General features: G+C 42.2%; 1 protein-coding gene across 4 annotated transcripts in view; it reads left to right on the top strand.

Moving 5' to 3' along the window:
* LOC136886505 (leucine zipper putative tumor suppressor 2 homolog) overlaps nt 1–23,600 on the top strand; it is a 791,346-nt gene that overhangs the window by 352,130 nt on the left and 415,616 nt on the right. For all 4 annotated transcript variants that reach the window (XM_068231046.1, XM_067159329.2, XM_067159335.2 and 1 more), the window contains exon 3: nt 2,360–2,413. The gene's annotated coding sequence lies outside the window, so the exon portion shown is untranslated. The remainder of the gene's footprint in view (nt 1–2,359; nt 2,414–23,600) is intronic.

Below are 23,600 nucleotides of genomic sequence, written 5' to 3'. Positions count from 1 at the left end.
AATGGACTCGCCCTTCCCACATCACCTGCGTGCGCACAAGCGAGAGAAACAGTCACTTGTGAGCTAGCGGTCTAACCTAACGTTGTCACTATGCTATCCAAACAGGAACAACGGAGTTGGGTCAAGATTGAATGTACCAGAGGTCGTACAGCAAGACAGTGTCATCAAGGTCTTCAAGAGGCTTGTGGGGAATCTGTATTGCCTTACAGAACAGTGGCATGTTGGGTAAAAGCCTTCAACGATGGTTGGCAAACTGTGGCGGACATTCATCGGACAGGTCGTCCTACGAGCGTCAGTGAAGAAGTGCATGTTCTTGCCGCGTTACTGGACAGTAATCGAAACCAGACGATTCATGAGCTCAGAACTGTTGCAGAGATTCGACAGGCAGTAGACCGTTCCATTTGCACCATCAACAGAACAGGCTCTGCTAAAGGTATACTACGACTTCCACATCGCTGGCAACGGGTTATACACAACGCTGGTGACTACACTGAAAGACAGTACAGGTTGCTAACATGTAACTCTTTTGTATCTGCTGTAAATAAATAGTTTCCACTTTTTTAAGTTCCAACCTTCGTAGTATACGTCGGAAGACACAAGAGAAAAGTGAAGAGGAATGGAACAGATTTATAACAGAGGGGAGTGTGGGCAGGGGTCGTGTTTCGAACAGTGACCATAAACAATTTCATTATGGAATGTCTTCAATGTCGACATTATCTCACAGATGAGAGAGAACTACAACTTTTGTGTTGCAGTCTGCACATAGGTCTACACACAGCTATACAGATGATATGACTTTATCAATGAGTGGCAGATTAGTTAACAATCGTATACCTGTTTTCAAGAGACACTAGGCACTTTTGGCATAAATGTTTCAAAGAAACTTGAAGCAACATGTCTACGAAACATTGACATGGAGGCAAGCAAAAGTGGAAAGAGTTGTGCAAAAAAGAACCCCGCTTTATGATAATATTTCATCTTGGAACTCTGACCAGAAAGGTTCTGTCATCTAAGGTTCAGTATTGCATGAACATATCAACGAATTTTCGTTCTGTTATACATGTGCTGCGGGTCAGTATTCCTCCCCTCAACGTTGTCACATAGCGGTATTTTGAGGCGCTACGAGGATATGTCTGTCGTTGGTGAACATGCAAGTAAAGATAACGTATTGCTGTGTGATTCCTACATCAAAGTACAAGTCTATATTGCAATATGCTTGAAAAAGGCAGGCTATGGCAAACATATACCCATATTATCGTTCGAAAATTTAATTTAACTTATACGTTCACCAAGGACTGATGTTAGGAAACATTTCATATGCTCTTTCCACTTTTTCTAGTCTCCGTATCAATGCTTCGTAGACATGTTGCTCCAAGTTTCTTTGACACATTTATGCCAAAAGTGCCTTGTGCATTGAATGCGAAAGTGATAGATCGCTACTGAACGTAAAAATGTGGCTTCTGCGATATGTGCACTTGTTTTCTTCCACTTTGTTTTAATCACTTCATTGACATCACACATCTGAAATTTAAGGACTAATAACAGGACTGTCAGTTCAGGAAAACAAATCTCCTTTACGTATTGTAATTACTACAAGCAGAGTGTTTGTGAAACTTTTAATGGAAAACGTAACACTATACTCAGTCCCTACTCTACATTGAATTATGTCTGGTTTTTTTCTCATATCATATCGATATTCCTCTCTTAGGACTTGAATAGTTGATTATTCAGATGTATCTTAAGATAGAATGCACCGTTTTGTATGGGAATAAATCAGAGCAGTATTATTGCGACTCACGATCTATATGCTAGGCATTTTTTCGTGTGGTTCAGAGAGTTCGAGTGTCAAGGGTGTCCCTTTATAAGTTAACCAATGGCAAGCATCGCAGACGTCGAAATATTGCTCATCCGTCGTGGTAACGAACTAACTGGTGATGTTGTTTGTGATTCTTTTGCTAGCCTGCAAACCCACGTGGTCATTAGCCCCTATTGACCAGGAAGAAGGAGATAACTATCGAAATAAGAAGAAAGACATGGAGTAACGATCGCTCGATGGGCGGGGGTGAGGGAAACGAATCTTAACGTGAATGGGCTAGAGTTGCAATCCAGGCTTCAAAAGTCATAATATATCCAAATCGGAATAAATAAAATATAACCTACACAATACTAAGACCCTAAAACTTATGAAAAATGACTGATTGAATATTGTTGTTAGTTGAGGTATTCTCTTTTTCAGCTAGATAACATTATGACTGGAATTATAAAAACAAACCCGTCAACTACGGGCACACTACAAATCTTAAAAAGGAATAGATCTGATACAACTACTTATTCATATTAGCATTTTCTCTGCTTACAGACGCAGACCCCAGTTAGATGACGAGCCATCACACCCGCTTTGCGGGAGCATGAGGTAAGTAAAACAAAATATTTTTAACTTGGATAGCATTATATCAACATTTTATTTACTGGTATGCATGGTACGACTCCTTGGCTGAGTACTCAGCATTATATATTTTTCTCTTTTCTCCCAGGACGTGTACTGTAGGTACATCCGCTGCGGGCCGTGCCTAACCCTCTTAAAACGATTAAGCGGCTGGTAACTGCACCTAGGTTCTTCAATAAATTCACCACACTAATTTGAATATAAACCATCTCTATTGATATAAAACCATAATCCGTGTATGAGCACTTCATCGGTAAACAACAAATATTAAATAGGAACAATCTCAATAACTATTAACAAATGCTGGAAGATACTCCCTGTATACAACGAAATAGGCATATAAGAATAGAAGCATTTGGGAAATACAGCCAGAAATGTACTACCATTTTCAGCGAGACCATCGAAAAATGAAGACATATATGGTGGCCCTTGACTTGTTTTGTGTATAAACACAAGTTTCAGAATTTTACCATCGACACATTGTATCCTGAGATGAATTCACTCACTTAGTACTATATTTGTTTATATTCAATGATTTTATCACTTGATTTAATTATACTTGAGCAAACACACGCTGCTTATCAATGTCTTGGAATCGTGCCATAAGAATTTTTTTTTTTTACAATTTGCTTTACATCGCACCGACATAGATAGGTCTTATGGCGACGATGGGGTAGGAAAGGTCCAGGAGTGGAAAGGAAGCGGCCGTGACCTTAAGGTACAGCCCCAGCATTTGCATAGTGTGAAAATGGGGAAACCACGGAAAACCATCTTCATGGCTGTCTACAGTGGGGTTCGAATCTACTATTTCCGGGATACAAGCTCACAGCAGCGCGGCCCTAACCGCGCAGCCAACTCGCCCGGTCTTTTACCCTTGACCACGTAGTTGTTGCCATTCATAGGTAACATAATGTCAACCTATGTTATGGAAGAGTGCACATGATCTAAAAGAAGATACGCGACGAAATACAGACAGCACTAGGCTACAATGCATCAACGATACAAAGACGGCATTCACTGACTACTGGCTCTTAATCAGCAATGGAAATGGAACACTGCACCGGGTCCAACCGCACTTTGTATATGCTCCCACTTTCCCTTCAACTCGTTATGATGTACCTCGCCTGGGCTGTGGTTGTCCAACCAAGAAAGAGAGAGATTCACTGCGTTTAATCGTCAACGTAGTCGTCCCACGAAGTCACACCTTGAACTAGAACTTTTGTGTCCGTAGCACCCATACTGACACTCATCCTTCTGGCTGAGGTGTTGATACAGCCGTGACTCGGAGTTTCCAATGATCAACATAGCTCTGTATTTTGCAATACTATACAAAGTAAATTACGTACAAGATCCAATATGGAGAACATCCAGAAATTAATATACAAATAAACATAGTAATAATTAAAATACGTTATGAGAAATATAATGCGTTATAATAAATACTGTGCGGATGTGCTATATATGTACTACCACAAAGGCCGGAAAGAAACAGTAGAAGATGTAGAAACCTTTATGGTGAAATGTCGTCGTTTTAGAAGCGTGACTTACACTATCAGAGAACATTCACATAAACGATGTCACTTTCGCTGGCGATAATTTTGTTGTTGGAAGTATACCGATGAGCCATTACATTATAACCATCCCCACCCGGGAATATTTTGCTCTCCTGGAGCGGGGAGAGCGACAGACGCCATGCTGGTAGCATCGTGTGTATATATAGCAGATCTGCAAGCTTGCTGTTAGTAGTGTCTTCGGCGTCAGAATGGGAAAAGCGGCCGAGGTCTCCACGTTTGATAGAGGGAAAATTGTGATGTATTAGTATCTCAGAATCGGCGTGGCTTGTGGACTGCTCTGGTGCCGTTAGTGTGAACAAGTATCGAAAGGGCTGCAACAATGGGCAAACAACGACGCGTTGTCTGGCCGTATTTCGACAGAGACCAGCGGAGCCGTTACATATTGTTCGGAACGGCCGGGGTCCCATAGTTCGAGAAATCGCCAACAGACGCAACGGTGATGACCACGCCAGCTCATGGTTTATCGAACACTGCTGTACAATCGATGACCGAGATGTACGGTACCTCAATGCTTACTGCACTCCATACAGAGCAGCACATGAAATGGGCACAAAATCATCATCACTGGATTGTGGATGATTGGAAAAAAGTCGCCTCGTCCGATGAATCTAGATTTCTGGTTCATCACGTCGATAGCCGAACGCGCGTACGCAGATTTCCATCGAAGGGTATGGAACGTGTTTGCACGGTCAGGTGGAGGCAGGCATTTGGAGGAGGTGTGATGATCTGGGAGATGTTTTCATCGGACACGCTGGGGCCCATTACTCCGGTACACCAGTCTCTAACAGCTATCCGGTATCTGGGCATTATTGGGAACAAAGTCCATCCGTCAATTTCCACAGTGTTGTCTGACTGTGACCGTCACTTCGTACAGAACAATGCGAAGGACTGGTTTGTGGAACATGATAGTGAATTTGCTTTAATACCGTGGCTCCCACATTGCCTCCACATAAACCCCTTTGAACATTTATGGTTAGACTTGGAGAAGCGGGCTCCTGCTACATCATCACCGTCCAGCAGTGTACGCCAACTGGAGGATTTGCAGTTGCGCTTGTGCTACCAGATACCCTGGGTTACCTTCCGCCACAGCGTTGAATTGATGCCTCTCAGATTGGTTGCGATTCTACGTACAGAAGGTGGTCCTACATTGTATTAGGTAGGTGGTCATAACGTAATGGCTCATCGGGGTGTACAGGGTGAATCATCTAGAACTTGCACCCGAAATATTTCTGAAGTGGAAGGTGCTACTGCTATGCTGTTTTCACGGAAATTAAGTGTAACCAAAGAGCTCATAATAATTGTAGCCCATGCAAAGATTTTAATAATTACTAGACTGCGACTGTATCATTTACATTTTTCAAACTGTGCAATGCCTATTGACATTAATAGCATAAAACTATATAGTAAATTAGAGTGCCAATTGTATTTTTTTTCAGCATTCTACTACAAGTAGCTTACGAGCTATCGTAGTTTGAAAATTGTAAGTACCGACAGTTGTCTGCTCCATTCCAACTGCTTAGTTACAAGGCTATGATGCTGTTATGTTTGGTTCCTTCTCAGTACACTGACTGCATTGCGACTTCCTTGTCCGTTACTTTGTGATAGTTCAAGAAGTGGGACGTGGTGGAAGATGGTATTTACCAATGCTGAAAAAGCTTATATGATAATGGAGTATGGGAAATGTAGGAAAAATTCTGTTCGTTCTAGTGCTCTGTACCCGGAAAGATATTCGAATAGACGTCACCCGTTTCGACAATTATTTGTGAACCTCTTCAACCAATTACGTGAAACTGGAAGTGTAACGCCTAAAAAACGTAACAGAAACAGTCGAAAGACTGGAGAAGAGGATGAAATTAATGGTCTGGCTGCTGTTGATGTAGATCCGCACGTTCGACCTGTGCAATCGCACGAGGAAGTGGCATGAGTCTGGCAACTGTACTAAGCGTTCTCCACCGTTGTATGTTCATCCGTATCATGTCTCTCTTCATCAAGAGCAGTATGGAAACGATTTTGAGAATCGTGTTGCCGAGCGAGTTGACCGTGCGGTTAGGAGCGCGTGGCTGTGAGCTTGCATTCGGGAGATTGTCTGTTCGAACCCCTCTGCCGAAAGCCCTGAAGGTGGTTTTCCACGGTTTCCCATTTTCACACCAGACAAATGCTGGGGTTGTACGTTAACTAAGACCATGACCGCTTCCTTCCCACTCCTAGCCCTTTCCTGTCCCATCGTCGCCGTAAGACCTATCTGTGTCGGTGCGACGTAAAACAACTAGAAAAAAAAGTCTTCTGGGTTAATTCTTTGCGGATTTGTGCATTTATTTGAAACAAAAAGTGCTTGTTTGAACAGTTTCTGCATAGCGGTAATGTTCCGCTTTTCTTCCCCAGCAAAGCGAGAGTTCAGATTATTGTTATTATTATTTAATTTCTTTAAATTATTATTATGTAATGTATTCATGCCGATGTCTTGAATATGAACTTGCTTGGGATTTGCTCGTACGTCGGAGGCCATTTGTCGACAATGATAATTAAGCGCAGAAGCAAACTGGATGTAATCAATCATTCATCTTAAGGAACGTTGACATTTATGAAGGATCAACGGGTACAAGAAACCTAAATTCCGTGAGTAAAAGTCGCCGAAGCTTATGTCACATAAAGGATTGTGACACTGAAGAGTCAGAAAAGCTATTCACTTGGAAGACGGATACAGAAAATTAACTGTCATATCTCTGGCTAGAATTATGGAATGTTACTTTTATGGTTATGTCACTTTGCTTATCGAAATGAACATCAAGAATTTAATCATTTATTAAACGCTGTCTACCCAGGCGGACTGAGCGAGTTGGTCGTGCGGGTATCGAGCTGCAGTGGAGTTTGCATTTGGGAGATAGTGGGTTCGAACCCCACTGTGAACCGAGCTCGATAGCTGCAGTCGCTTAAGTGCGGCCAGTATCCAGTATTCGGGAGATATTAGGTTCGAACCCCACTGTCGGCAGCCCTGAAAATGGTTTTCCGTGGTTTCCCATTTTCACACCAGGCTGTACCTTAAGGCCACGGCCGCTTCCTTCCCACTCCTAGCCCTTTCCTGTCCCATCGTCGCCGTAAGACCTATCTGTGTCGGTGCGACGTAAAACAACTAGCAAAAAAAAAACCCGCTGTCGGCAGCTACCTTTCAATCACATAGTCACTAAACACTGCCTGCTGTCAGTTCTTGATGGATACAGTACTTTTCCATCCATCTCTTGGCGCAGGCCAGAACAAAGTGTAGCTTCCACTGAAGTCCCAGTCCCATCCATGGTTGGGACAATATGGAAGATGCTGTGGTATGGGTTGTGCTGAGTAATGACATTCGGAACAATAGCACTGTCTGGCCCTGTGACGAAACCAGTAGCAAACTACCTCGCTCCACGTCTTTCCTAGTGCTGCCATTGCTTTTTGTGGTTTTCCTATAGCCGCATAGCCTTTGGTGGTGTTATTTGAAGATCCAGACAGCCTGGGCTGATGACCTAACAGACAGACTGTCACTGAACAGTCTATAATTCCTTTCAGTTTCCACCTCATGAGGACGAGACAACGTCGAATCAGGCTGCATACATTCCAATCTAAGTGTAATGAAATCATGTGCTCGCACTCGAGCTTACAGTTCCGGAGCTAGACATCCGATACGAATGATTCAGGTACCGTTTGATTGGAAATAAGAGGAAACATGACACTAAGAAAGAAAGCAAAGTCATCTCCGTACAGGCCATGAAGGCCCCCTGGAGAGGTAGAAGGTAAAGGCTTCGACTATCCGTAACCTCAGAACTTGGTATGGTAGAGTGGTTAGCTCTACTTCCGGCCGCCTTTGCCCCAAGGAATTAACCTGGTACTACTTTTTGGTGTAGGCTGAGTGAACCTCAGGGCCATGTGCACCTCCGAAAGTGGAAATCTCGTTTCTTAAATTTTACGACTTCTTGACGGGGAATCGAACCCACGTCCTTTCGGGCGAACTGAGCACGCCTTTACCGCCTGGGACAGGCAGCGCCTAAATATGACACTCGTGTCAGTTAAATGTACAAAGCGGAAGTAAGCTTCAAAGAAGTATCGGTTTTGAGGTATATGATTTCGTTTGCGGTTAGTAAACCTAACTTCGAAATCAAAAGACAAATATGGTTAAGCTGCCTTAAATTTCTCCGAATCCCAAAAGACAAGCCAATTACTTTTCTTGGTGTAGTGGTGTAGTGGTTAGTGTAATTAGCTGACACCCCCGGAGGCCCGGGTTCGATTCCCGGCTCGGCCACGAAATTTGAAAAGTGGTACGAGGGCTGGAACGGGGTCCACTCATCCTTGGGAGGTCAAATGAGTAGACGTGAGTTCGATTCCCGCCTCAGCCATCCTGGAAGTGGTTTTCCGTGGTTTCCCACTTCTCTTCCAGGCATATGCCGGGATGGTACCTAACTTAAGCCACGGCCGCCTCCTTCCCTCTTCCTTGTCTATCCCTTCCAATCTTCCCATCCCCCGCAAGGCCCCTGTTCAGCATAGCAGGTGAGGCCGCCTGGGCGAGGTACTGGTCATCCTCCCCAGTTCTATCCACCGACCCAGAGTCTGAAGTTCCAGGACACTGTCCTTGAGGCGGTAGAGGTGGGATCCCTCGCTGAATCCTAGGGAAAAACCAACCCTGGTGGGTAAACAGATTAAGAAAGAAAGAAGAAAGAAATAGGTGGTTTGACCGTCTAAATATCAATTCCAACTCCTGTACACTGTTAGAAAGCTCTCTTCTTTTTTTCTTTCTTTTTCCTACCGCTTTTCCCACACCTGTGGGGTCGCGGGTGCGATCTGTGTCGCAGATGTGGATTTGGCCCTGTTTTACGGCCGGATGCCTTTCCTGACGCCAACCCTATATGGAGGGATGTAATCACTATTGCGTGTTTCTGTGGTGGTTGGTAGTGTAGTGTGTTGTGTGAATATGAAGAGGAGAGTGTTGGGACGGACACAAACACCCAGTCCCCGAGCCAGAAGAATTAATCAGAAGCGATTAAAATCCCCGACCCGGCCGGGAATCGAACCCGGGACCCTCTGAACCGAAGGTCAGTACGCTGACCATTCAGCCAACGAGTCGGACTGTTAGAAAGCTCTCGCTGGGCCCGATATGAGGGTACCATAATGGTTGTATTGTGACCGTTTAAAAAAAGTTATGTTGGGGTAGAAAAAAGAGAGAATCGCTTCATATCGACTTCCAAATGTAAATTTCGGTCCATGACTTGTGTGACCCCCGTTGCTATTTCTTGACGGATGCAGTATTTTTTTCATCCGTCTCTTAGCACAGGCAACAGAAATATTTAGCTTCCACTGAAGTCTCAGTCCCATTTATGACTGTGGTAGTATGGAAGCTGCTGAGATATGTGCGGTGCTGATTGTGATTAATCACTTTTGAAGCATAACTAGAGCATGTGGCTGTAACGGAAGGCGTTACTCATAGGAATCTGTCGTATTTGAATAGCATTTTCTGGCCCAGTGCGGAAAGGAATGGCACACTTTACCATTTAAAAAATATTCAAGCTTTTTAGACTTTTACAAGTGTTTCGTCGGAGGGTAGCAGTGGGCTTGTCAGTAGGATTGCCACATCTTTCCAAGACGCTCCATTATTGCACCGCCACCCCTTTTTGCGTTTTTCCAATAACCACATGGCCTTCGGTGGGGTTATTTTGAGATGTGTGTATCGTTGAATAGACTCTCTTAAGCCCAACATTTGGGCGCCATTACGGTAGACTTAGGACAATTCGGGTAGGAGTTACACCATGTATGAAATTTCAGAAATTACCAAATATTTTGAAATCCCGCCTAGTGGCCATGATCGTTAAGGCGTCAAGTTTGTATGGTGTGACACCGTGGTTAGCCGTTCGAGTCCCGTCGGCCAAAAAATTTTCACCATCGGAATGTTGGCCGGCAGGGTGGGCGAGGTGGTTGTATACAATTTCTAATCACTACATTGTGCGCCAAAAGCCTGAATGAAATTACAAACATCTCCGAAATGACTGGTCGGTCATTCGCCCCTCGAATGTAGCCTTGAAGCAAACACCTTAGAAACTATCAGACAGAAGTAGGCTATATGCCGGCACCGGGTTTCACCCTCTTCCTTCCTACTATTATACATCACGCCTTTCATTTCATCTTATTAACTCCTCTGATGAGGTCGACGTCAGGAAGGGCATCCGTTCGTAAAATCTCGCTACGAAGATTATCTCTCTTCATACCCGACCCCGTAGTGAAACTGGACAAGGGTTCGACATACACCAAATATTTTGAAACCTTACCATGTGTGGTGTCATTGGAAACTGAGTAGAATTGAACTGTGTCAGCATAGTTCTCCTCAGAATTCTTCTTTACTGATTATAGTTACATGAAATTATACGAGATTCTAGATCTAAAAATATTCTTGAATTGGTCACCGAATGTCTTTCTTTTCGCCCGAAATCTACTTATGTCGTGCGATGTTGTCACGAAAAACAAGTGGGACAACCCTCAATCTCCCCCCTCCCTCCCATATTTTTGTCGCTCTTCAATTCTCTGCTGACATCCACTTTGAGTTCAGAACTTTTGAGGACGTATTTCGCTAAAATCCTGTTTTTATCATGAATTAGTTTTATTGTTGTTAAATTAGTGGTTTAATGTCGTACTAACACTGATCCGGTGAAGTAGCAGAGTTACAGTGACCGTCATAATTTTTTGGATTGGCAGAGCTCCTTTATATTTAACATAAAAAGATTAATACCAAACAAATATAGTTTAATTTTGCTTACTCCAGAATGATTAGTTACACATACAGATACCAAAAATAAATATGCACTTCATGCCATGGAAAAAAATATAATTGAAACGTATGAATGTAATTACAATAATACAAAATTGCCTGTTCATAAATATTCGGACGAAAATCCTAGTACAACTCCTCTTGCAGCCGTCTCTTCACGTCAGCTTTGGAATTTATGGGAAGTTTCCGGATGTTGTTTCCCAGTATAACTATAAATTCTCAATGGGGTTAATGTCAGGACTTTTTTGGAGGAGGATTCACAACTTTATGACAGTTGTACAACCACCATAGCCGTACATTATAGGCCGTAAGTTTCGGATCGTTATCCTGATAAAATTTAAAACAATACCCAAATAACAAAATTTCTGTACTTTCCTTCAGGTTGCTTTTAAAAATCTGAAAATACTGGCGGTGATCCATGTTTCCATCTATAAAAACCAGCTTACTTACTCCTTGAGCCGACATACAGCCCCAAACCATAACAAGTCCCCCTCCATTTCATATTTCTGCCTTCAGACTCTTTATTGGGCTGTCTCCAATCTATGATGCGGCCATCTGAGCCGGAAACGTTGAATTGCGATTCATCGCAGAAAATTACAGTCTTCCACCAGTTCACGTCGTTGCTAAGATGCTCCTTAGCAAATCGTTGCCACTTGATCCTATTTATTTTGTTGATATAGGTCTTCCTTCTTGCAGTTCGCCAGTGATAATCATCTCTATATAACACACTCTGGATTGTACTTGCACTGATCTTCTTTCCAAACTCGCTCTAAGCTGCAGAAGCAATAGTGGTTGTAGAAAGACGTGGATTTCTTTTCCCTTTTCTTACTACTGCCCTCTCTTCTCTCCTAGTAAGGACCCTCGGGCGACCTGTCTATGGCAAATTTTCAATTCTCTCTTGACATTTTTATCAGATCTTCATGATCGTCAAACCTGCGATCTCACCGAAAACCTGTATTACTGCAATGACGATCGGATCCTAAAGAGTTTATGAGGTAAGAGTAAAGCATATCTGATCACTCTGTATAAAGATAGAATGTTAATAAAATAATTAGAGTATTCAAAGTATTGTTAAATGCATGAACATTTCGAAAAATAACACATTTATTTATTTATTTATTTATTTATTTATTTATTTATTTATTTATTTATTTATTTATTTATTTATTTATTTATTTATTTATTTATTTATTTATTTATTTATTTATTTATTTCACTTTATGAATAAAGTGAAAGTAGTTAGTGAGACGTAAAGCCAGTAACATCAATTAAATAATGAACATTTCTTGATTTCTTGATTTCTTGATTTATTTATTTATTTATATATTTATTTATTTTCCTACCCAAGAGAGATCCGATTCGCCGGGCTCGATGTGTGGAATGCACTCCTAGATTACTTCAGTCTTCACCTAAGTTTCTTTGCACTCACCATTCACCTTCGAGCAATTTGTCATCTGCCAATTCAAATTTGCTTCTTCTTTTTTTTTCTCCTTCCCCTCATGTGTCTCTACGTAGAGTTGGGATGAAGGTTCCTAAAGTGAAAACATGAATAATAAATAATTAGCGCTGGGCTGATGGTCTCAGACAGTTAAGGCACTGGCCTTCTGGCAGGTTCGATCCTGGCTCAGTCCTGTGATATTTGAAGGTGCTCAAATACATCAGTCGTGTACGTAGATTTAATGGCACATAAAAGAACTCCTGCGGTACTAAATTCTGGCACCACAGCGTAAAAGTGAAAGTAGTTAGTGAGACGTAAAGCCAGTAACATCAATTAAATAATGAACATTTGTCCTTTACCACGTTTCACTCAAATACCGATGTCTTGCTCTGTCCTCTACAGTTCTTATCGTCCGTCGCCATGGCATAAGGCTTAGTATGTTTGCTTCTCGTCCATTTGTTATGTATTTAATTACTGCTCCAGCCATGAATAAATAATATTAATAATAACAATACGATCTGTGTAAACAACAAATATTAAAACAATAGCAATCAAATGTCTTTATGACGACTAACACATTTTTTTCAAATTCTATATTTATTATTATATTTTTACGCCCATTCAATTGTTTAAGATTGTAAATGACGCGGGGTATGTCGGAATTCTGTCCCACAGATCAGAAACCAACGATCCGGCGTTGTAGAATTGTGTATGCTTTGGGGATTACGTCACATTGACTCAGACAGGTTTTATGGCGAGTTGGGATAGAACTGAAAAGAAAGTGGCCGTGCCCTATTAAGGTACAACCAAATGCATTTGCCAGGTATGAAAACGGGAAACCACAGAAACCCATCTGATGGTAAGGTTCCAAACTACCGTCTACCGAGTGCAAGTTTACAGCTACAGGGCCCATACCTCGTAGCCAGCTTCTCGTTGGTTGTCGTATTTAATCACTCTGTAGTGCCACCGACATCAGGCGAATCCAGATCTTGGGAAGAGGCAGCAAGTGACTGACGACGCTCCTGACTTAGGCTCCATGAATTTAGGGCTGATTTTACAAACTACAATAAACTTGCTCAAAGTGGAATCTCAAGGGACCAAATGTGTTTTTTCGAATTAGACAAGTTTTTGCATTACACAAAACGTTGGGGCATTTTGCCTTAAAACAATCACCACCAACGCTACACAAATCACGATACAGTATACAGTACTTTTAAATATTATTTAGAGCTTACATGTACCTGCCTTCGCATGACACTCGACTATTCAGAATGATATACGTGGTACTGTAGTACACTGATTTGTTAATATATTACCGCGCTTTATCATTACATACCGTATGATACAACGTACGTAATTTTGACGCTATCACACCATCTAACACTATTCCACAACACTGGATATACGCTCTTAAAACGTACTTGCATCATAACGCTCTATACAGGACTTCACAACACTAAGCTTTCTTCCACAGATAAAACAAAGAATCGTGTTTCCTTTTCTTTCTAACATGTCTTTCTGTATGAAGTTCTGAGCTGAGAAAATTAGTTCAAGAAGCGTGGAGGAGTTAGATGTAATGGCAAATTGCTCTATATCACAAACGCACTGCAAGGTCTCTTGTTTTCATCTTCATCTTCTTGCTCGTCTCCTTCCGTCTCCTTCTCTGACTCGGCCTTTCTTACTGCTAGAAGCTGATTGATACTAGTCGGATATTGCTGGTACGTTTCCAAGCGCTTCATTCGTTCCATCATCTGCATTACTGTAACTGTTTATCTTACAAGACGAATTACTGGCCTTTCCCTCACGAAAATTTCTGAAGTGTCGCAGTGAATAGATAGAACGGCAGGTGCACTGATAGCAGGGATGTCCAAACACGTGCTTCATTTTGCCCATACAATGAAACTGATCATACCAGTACCAGAAATGCACAAGTATTGTACGTAGGACTACATCATTTCATAATATTTTCCTCATTATACAAGTAGATTTATAAATTTGTTCCATTAATCGTCTCCGTTTCCGCGTTGAAGAGATTCCAGCATTATACAAAACTTTTAAAAAAAACCACATTAGAACGCCGTAAAATTCGCCGGGACCAAGAAAAAATCCGCAGTGGACACGTTTCCGCTTTATTCAAGTTCCGCTTTGAACAAGTTGTACTGTATAATATAGTTTCGTGTAGCTATTGCTAGCCCGATGCAGACCTGGGTGGGAAGCGTCTGCTGTGTTACAGAAACTGCTTGTTAGTGCGGTGGAGGATAATGTGTGTAGTGTGTAATTTGCAGGAATGTAGAAGGCAACTTAACTACCCAGTCCTGAGCCAAGGGAATTCAGAGTTTTTTACTAATAAAGTTCCTCGATCTGGAGCTGGCATTCAAGTAGCACATTTGAGAAGAGATGTGTTAAAATTAGGCTTTGCATCACCTTCTAGGTGATTGCCCGCGCTAAAGGGAATTCTGGAACAATAGGAACGCTGCTCGATGACCGTAGGGGCGTCCGCATCACTGGTGGTGACTGTGTTGTAATTAGGGATGATTAGGAGCTGATCCGTCGACTCATCACCAGAGAATTTCTAAATAGGAAATCGACTTGTGATTTTATTTATTTGTTTATTTGTTTGTTTGTTTATTTATTTATTTATTTATGTATTTGTTTATTGATTTATTTATTTAATTAGTTAGTTAGTTAGTTGTACCTTTCACCTGTAATTTATTGTTCTTTCCTGGCCATGTTCACTTGATTCACACACAGCAGGCACCTTGAGATGATAGGTTATGGGGCTAACATGCCCCCGTTTTAAACGAAGTAGTACACCCAATCCCTAGCCCTTGCGAGAACTAGCGCTCACACCCATCCTGGGTAGTTTAACATAGCACTTCAGCTGGAGCCGGAGTTGTAACACATGTTTAAACTCGGGCGCTACACCTCTTGCCTGTGGGCCACGATACAACGTGTACTGTACTTAGCGCAGCACACCGGTAGTTACGGTCGAGAACGTTACTGCTCCACCTCCATTAGGATGTTATGAAGTAACTCTCTGGAACACCAACACAACATTGCATATCGCAAGCTTGTAAAAAATAAGAAAACGATCTCTGATAATTTCAAATCTCCGTATCCCTCTTGCATGGAAGACACCACAACTGTCGTTGTGTGTAGGGTACAGTTTTTCTCCCCGTGTGCCCTCGAGGCCAAAATGTATGCCCTTATGCGGTTCGGAATGGTATCATACAGCCTTCGAACCCTCTCCTGAGACAAGTTCGTTTGTTGCAGCTGTTCCTCCAGATCCCGCAGGTTGGTGCTGGGACGGAGTCCCCTTCCAATATCATCCCACACGTATTCAGTGATCGAGAGGTCTGGGGATCTTGCTGGCTAAGGGAGGACCTCAACATGCTCTAGGCACTCCATAGACACACGTGTTATGTGTGCACGTGCATTATCTTGTTCGAACACTGGCCCAGTGTGATGTGCCATAAGGGGTAGGACGTGCGGACACAGAATGTCTGTGACGTGTCCCTGTGCCGTCAGTCTGCCGAAGTACTATTAGAGGTGACCTGAATGCATATCAATGGCTACCGACATCATGATGACAGGGATTACGCCTGTGTATCTTTCCACAAAATGAAATGGAGTATGGCTTTTAGTGCCGGGAGTGTCCAAGGACATGTTCGGCTTGCCAGGTGCAGGTCTTCTGATTTGACTCCCATTGGCCACCTGCGGGTCGTGATGAGGATGAAATGATGATGAAGATGACACATACACAAACCCCGGGCCAGCGAAATTAGCCAATGATGGTTAAAATTCCTGACCCTGCCGGGAATCTAATCCCGGACCCCTCTGACCAAAGGCCAGCACGGTAACCATGTAGGCATGGAGCCGGAGTGCCTTTCCACAATATGGGCAGGATCTGCCCTCTGCCCTCGACGCCGCCAATCCTGCACACGATGGTCATCGGAGGTTATGGAGAAGCGGGACTGATCACTGAACATGATGCGACGCCAGTCGTCCTCTGTCCGTGACTCCCGGGCAAGGCACCACTCCAAATACAGGCGTTGTTGTTCTGGTGTCAACGGCAGCCGACGCATGGGGTGGTAGGACCCCAGTCTGGCGGTTGCGAGTCTTCGAGACACTGTGCGGGACCTCACAGGATGTTGAAGAGTCTCCAGTACATGTTCGCGGATGGCGGATGCCGAAGTTATGGGATCACGCAGTGATTGGCGCACCATACGACGATCCTCCCTCGGGGTGGTGTTTCTTGGTCGACTCAAACCTGCACGACATGACTGAGTGCCCTCATGTACCCAATGAGTCCAACATCGGGCCACTGTGGCATTTGAATGGCCTACATGCCTGGCAATTACACGATACGATCAACCAGCCTCATGCAGTCCCACAATGCGGCCTCTGGCAAATGCTGTTAATTGATAGATAGGCTGTCTAACACATCTCGGGTGCTTCGTAGCTTACGTAGTCCTCTCCGCACGTCTTACTTAACTGTCTGATTCACACAAGTTGATTGGTAAAAACTTATTTTAACGAGCTCTATAGCTGCAGTCGCTTAAGTGCGGCCAGTATCCAGTAATCGGGAGATCGTGGGTTCGAGCCCCACTGTCGGCAGCCCTGAAGATGGTTTTCCGTGGTTTCCCATTTTCACACCAGGCAAATGCCGGGGCTGTACCTTAAGGCCACGGCCGCTTCCTTCCACTTCCTAGGCCTTTTCTATCCCATCGTCGCCACAAGACGTATCTCTGTCGGCGCGACGTAAAACAAAGAGAAAAAAAAAAAAAAACACTTATTTATAACAAGACGGTGCCATCACGAATGCACTCTGGTGGGCGTTCTACTCAATACAGATCCTTGTAATCTAATCATATATTCACACATCAATGGTACGCATGTTTACTGAAGTGGTATAATATTGAACCTCTCCTTCTATGTTCAGTAAGCACTGTAGGCCAATGTCTGAGACACATAGTGACGCTAAATCCAGATCAGGTTCGATGTTTGTCCAATATGAGGTATTTGCTTGTCGTTCAGTTTTACCATCACTCGCAACATCGCTGGTGTAAAACAACAACATACGAAGGACTGAGGTAAACATGGTAAGAGTACCCATTTCTGGTACTGACTGAATTCGAATGGTGATATTGTTGCAAGAAGGATGGTGAGAAGCGGATGTCACGACTCGTGTTGGAGTGAGTCTGTTATTTCTCCAGAGTTTGGTAAAAGTTAAGGGAGATGCAAACAGTTGCTGATCGACAACAGATGAAACGCCTTTGCAAAAACAGAGAAAAGAACACAATTCGTAGAGAGGATCGAAATTAGTTGCTTTTAGCACGTCGTAGGTCCACTGCTACTACCACTTGGTTCCACCAGGATCTTCGGTGGATCACTGGAGTGAATGTGTGAGATGAGACAGTGCAATATTGGCTGCACGGCGGAGGACTGTTATCAAAGAGGCCTATGCCAAGAGCTCGTCTTAAATCACACCATAAGGCAGCTCGTGTGAGGTGGGGAAAGAACACATAGCCCATAGCATCAGGAACAGTGGAAGCGTACGTTCTTTCCTGATGATGAGGTCTCCAAAAAGTTACATGCATGCAACGGGAGCATTGGATTCTGCTGGAGACGATCCGGTGAGAGACGGAACGAACTGTTCACCTTGGAGAACCATAAGCAGCAAGGGGATCCTCCATGTTTAGGGTCATGTTTGGTTGACGTACGCCTGTAATTCCTGTTCAGGATAGCACGACTGGTCTGTATACAGAAACAACATACTCTAATCTCCAGTTACAGGAATTTTTGCCACTGTGAGCGAGAGCTTTACACCAGTTGATGATAATGATCGTGCCCATAGAGCCAGAGTGGTCAACCAGTTCCTTGAGGCACATTACATGCAATGAATGGTGTGGCCGGCATATTCTGTGGACATAAACTGTGTTGAACATGCATAGCGTGAATTGAAGAGAGCATTGTTCACCATCCCAATCCTCGTGCTACCTAACATTTAGCAACTGACTGAAGCTGTTATACAACAAGAAAGGGATAATCTGCACCAAAACTCTGGATTATTTGGTGCTAAGTATGCCTTGTCGTCTTCAAGAATATATGGGGTCCGCGATGGTTATACACGGTATCAATCTGCCATACAATGAATGATAATTTTGTGTTCAAAATCCCACATTACCAACTTTGATTTTTGTTCCGTTTTTGTTGCTTTTGCATAGCTGACTGCATGATGTGTTTCTTCCATCGTAATATATAACGTACGACATACGCATAGCGAAATGCAAAGTAGACTAAACCAGAATATGCAACTTTCTTTCAGCACGGTGATAACGTGATATCAGTTGAGAAAAACTTCAGAGAATTGAATGTCGGGTGGAAATATAAGATTTGATCTTTTCAAGTGTTTAGGATGTGTATTCACAAAGGATGTTAGTATTGTAAGTGAAATCGAACCAAGTCTAATGCACTGAGCTCGCAGTTGAGATCAGCAGTATTTAGTAAGATTAAAGTGTGTTTTCAGACGAAATTGTCTTTACATCGGACAGTTTTCAGGCCGATTTTATTGACGAGAGTGACATGTGGTTGGTCTCACGATAAGCTGGAACATGCATGAAGGTAGCGAGAATGGCTGCTGGTGGAGCAGGTGGGAACAATAGCAAGGTCTGAGGAGGTAAAGGCTAGTTGCAAATCAATTCGAGGGATGATGCTGTGCGTATAAAGAGGCATCGGTGGTGGGGTCATATAACTAGAGGACGAGGATAGGATACCTAGGAGAATAACGGACTCGGCCGTAGAAAATAAGAGAAGCAGAGAGAAAGAGAGAGAGACCAAGACGATGATGGTTAAGGCTCGTTTTTCGATGATTTAATGATAAGAGGTGTGGAACGAAACGAGGTCACAGAAAAATCAAATGAATCAAAGCTATCTCTGTACATATCATGGGGGACCTTGGGCCATCCGTAATCTCGGCACTAGAAGTATGTGTTCGAGTGCTACGTATTGAATGAAGGTGGTATGTGTAGTGATATGGCTATTGTCAAATGTGCTCATTATTAAGCTGCATTTTGCATCCATCACTTCATTGAAAAGCTTCATCTTCATTTTGATACGCACTGAAGATTTATGGAGACACGTTACATCCATATCAACACTTGAGTGTATACTGGCTAAGTAATCTCCTTAGACGGATTACACTTGTATGGCAGAGGCAGGTAAATCCATTTTTCTGTTTTGTGATATTTTTCTCATTGTCTATTAAACAAGAAAGAATAATTCCTAAAACGTTGTTTAGGGGAGTTACATTTGTTATTGTTGTTTTCTTTTGCTAGTGGCTTTATGTCGCACCGACACAGATAGGTCTTATGGCGACGATGGGATAGGAAAGGCCTAGGAGATGGAAGGAAGCGGCCGTGGCCTTAATTAAGGTACAGCCCCAGCATTTGCCTGGTGTGAAAATGGGAAACAACGGAAATCCATCTTCAGGGCTGCCGACAGTGGGATTCGAACCCACTATCTCCCGGGTGCAAGCTCACAGCCGCGCGCCTCTAACCGCACGGCCAACTCGCCCGGTGTTATTGTTGTTTGCCTACCCCTTAGTGACGGTTTTTTTGAAACTTGGCTGGGGATGAAGTGACATTAATTTACTTGGAATGTTTTTACGGCCGATTCCCTTCCTGATGCCAGCGTCAGTTGAGGAGCTAATGAAGATGAAATGGATGATGATAAATGAAATTGGGTACGGGTACGGAGGAGAGAGGAATTGGCTATAACCTATGAATTGGAACCGTCTCTGCCTTTGCCTGGAAGTGAAAATGAGAAACCACAGAAAACTATTCTCAGTGCATCCGAGGGGTGGGGTTCGACTACAGAGCTTGGCTCCACAGCCGTAGCGCCTTAACACGTGCGGCCACTCCTCTCAATAGGGAAGTGATATTGGATCAATGAAATTTATCATTTAATGTAATGCTGACTTTTCAGCAGGTCTTAGTGTTCTTTCTCGAACATGAACGTGTGCATATCTGCTTTTGCCAAATTGCAAAATAATTTCTATGGGTACTTTTCGATCATTTTCAACGCTGAGACCAGACTAACCGCAGTTGCTTGAAGTTACTCGTCTGATCAAATGAATAATTGTTTATGGAAAAGAACCATACAGCCGTTTTCAGCGACCATATTTGAGTTTTCCTTCCAGATTTCGTGAAATTGAGAGCGTTAGAACATAAGTACTTCCCTCGTGAGTGGGATAGAGCGGTGGTTTCTTCGCCTGGTCGTCTTTGCCCCCTAAAAGTCATTTGTCACTAATTTCTGGTGTAGGCAGAGTGAATCTGAGCCATGTGCCTCCCTGGAAGTGGAAATTAGTTCTTTGACAGATTTTCTACTTTATACTTCTACTGCCTCGGATAGGCAGCTCATAACGATACCACTGAGCTAGCTTCAAATATAATTGAGAAATCGTATAATTATTTCAAAACGGCTTGCAGACTGAACACTGAAATCTACAATGAAAATGGATGGTAGAAATCCAGGACACTGGATATACAATGTCATTACAGATCCGGTAAACCACCAGCTCAGATATGACATAAATGATTATGAGGAAGAGAAAAAGGGCGATAAGGTTAAGCCGCTTTTGTACGTATTAATAACTGGGTACAATACAGTACTTGGCTACTTTGTTTCTACCGCATAAATCTAGTAGTCCGATCAAGACATACAGGAAGATTCGCTTGGGGGCATGGAGCGCGAGCAGTGACTTGTCCGGCTGAGAGAAATGGAAATTAGAGACTAGAGTGTTGGAGGTAACGGTTGAGCAGATCCGTGGAACATAAATTTTGAATGAATTATAACCAGTAAAATTGCATAAATTACTGAAACAATCTGTTATCTTAAAGCGAGCAGCTGCACTTAGAAGAAACACGGAAAGGATGCGAATTTCTAGTCAGAATATGACATACCTCATTTCGGTACATCAGTGTGAAGAGTTGTTGCCCGAAATTAACGATATCACTCATTTGACCTGAAGATTGCGCAAATTATTTTGATCAATAGCAATACCTTCATTTGATGAAATATTTAACGTGAATTTATCTAAGTAAAGAAATTTTGTGTAACATATATCTACTATAAGACAGAGAATTTCAAAATATCTTTATAGCTTAATTTCCTTAAGACATTTCTTTCCATAGCCAAAATGATATAGTAGTATAGACTCAAATCGCCTTACTTTACGTTACGGTGCTATTATTTAATAATAGGTAAACAACTTAAAGGTAATCTGCCACCTGGACGACAGCCCTATACTGTATGTAGATCAGCGATGTTTTATTTATTTAATTTAAAACATAGCAAAGTTTGTAGAGTGTTCAAAATTCTGCAATAATTTCCAAAATCCCACTCGAAAATGAAAGTCCCCAAAAGGAAATTACAGGCCTATAGCTGAAACTGCAACTGTCGCACAGCACTCAATGTTTCGAGGGTCAAAAGTACGGAATTACTAGAGACTAAAGAAACTCTAGAAATTGATACAATCCTAAGTAAGAACATTCATTTATGCTACCTGTTTCACGTTGTATTTACAAAGTATGGTTGTCAGCAATACAAAGTGAGGAAAAGGCTAGAAATGAATGAATGAATGAATGAATGAATGAATGAATGAATAATCTCGATGGGGATAGGTGGATCGGGCTTGTATTTGTATTATTTCTTTATGCCCTTTTACGCTCCTACTTACGAAAGACAATGACTACAACGAGTGAAGTGTTTAAGTCCTGTGACTATAGTCATGATTTACCACTTCTCAAAAATATGCTGAATGGTATATAACCTGAAATTTAGGAAGCCACTTTATCCTTGGTAGAGTACTGAAAATGTTTATGCAGTATAAAGTAACGAATATTTCAAACTTTATTCTAATATAATTAAATTAAAACTATTGTAAAAATTGTAAGATCTTACCACTTAAATTGTAGGCTAACGTAAGGGAAGTCGAAGTAAATGTAATGAATTCACCGAGAAGAGTGTATTTATAATAATAAAACATTGAAACTGTTTCCTTTCTTCTTAACAGCAGAGAATTCCACATTCGTTATTTCAACATGGCACAAACTATATGACTATTATTCACTGCTAGGCCCTTCGTCGTTCAGTCTCCCAGCCTTCGCGAATTATCAGAGTGAGTCAACGATCTCTGTGTCCTCATTTTGTTCCATACTCATCTTTACATCATAAAACAATCAATTCACTCCGAATTCATTTGTCTGTCATAAAAACTTTTAAAATAGTATTTTATATTATTTTTAGATATAAGGAACATTTTCGGAGATATTTAGAAGTTTGTGAAGATTGTGTTGTAATAATCGCGAATATCTCCGTTGTTATTATTACTCGTACGATTAAAATATGAAACTTTTAAGCTTGCAAAGCATATTTTGCACAATTTCTTGTATGAACAATTTTTCAATATAGCTAATATTAACGTAAACATTTGACATTTCCTGTTTTGGCCCTCTTAATTACTAAGCCACTGTATACTAATCAAATAATTTCCCGGAATTTTAATTATGAGGTTTGAGAAATGCTGTTTAGCCGTTTTTTCGTGATAAGACGGACGGAAGGACGGTCGGACAGGCACTGAACCTACTTTCGACTTTTCTACACGTAATCCATGGTAAAAACGAAGTATGAAACACACATTTTAATTGTACAGACAAAATTGTAATTTTATTTATATAGATTAATGTGTGTCCTTCTCCTTGGCTGAATGGTCATCTTACTGACCTTCTTTTCAGAGGACCCCGGGTTCTATTCTCAACCGGGCGTAATATATGATTAATTCCTCTGGCTCGGGGACTGGGTGTTGCCGTTCGTCTTAATACAATTACATTCATCAACATACAGTTGACTTCAGAAAGGGAATTCGGCCCTAAAACAGGGCCAAATCCACATTAATTGCTGGCCCAAGAAATTTGGGTGATGGCCAGAAAAAAAAAACCTATTGACGACTTTCTCCCTGACAGAAATTGGTGACAAATGTTCTGAATCAAAGGAATGTTACGGATCATACTTCTTTTCCACTTCATTTGTTGTTCTTCACTTCAAAACACGGCTTCGAAACGCAATAGGACACAGTCGATTGACTCGTCAGGCACAGCTGAGTATTCCCTGAAACGTCACGGCGAGTTCCAGTCAAGTGATAATACGGTTCGATGGAAGGCCGAGGAGCAAGACCTCTGGGCTATTCATTTATGAAAGGTGAATGACTCTTGTGACCGTCCCGCAACCGAACCTCGTCTCTGCACATCAATAAACATCACATGCATTTGAATTGGGAACATAGAATCACCTTTGAAC

This window comes from Anabrus simplex, chromosome 1 (genome assembly GCF_040414725.1).
Source record: "Anabrus simplex isolate iqAnaSimp1 chromosome 1, ASM4041472v1, whole genome shotgun sequence".
In the NCBI taxonomy this organism is placed as follows: Eukaryota; Metazoa; Arthropoda; class Insecta; order Orthoptera; family Tettigoniidae; genus Anabrus; species Anabrus simplex.
Note: the sequence above shows the minus strand (reverse complement) of the source record. Positions and strands in the feature narration are given on the sequence as shown.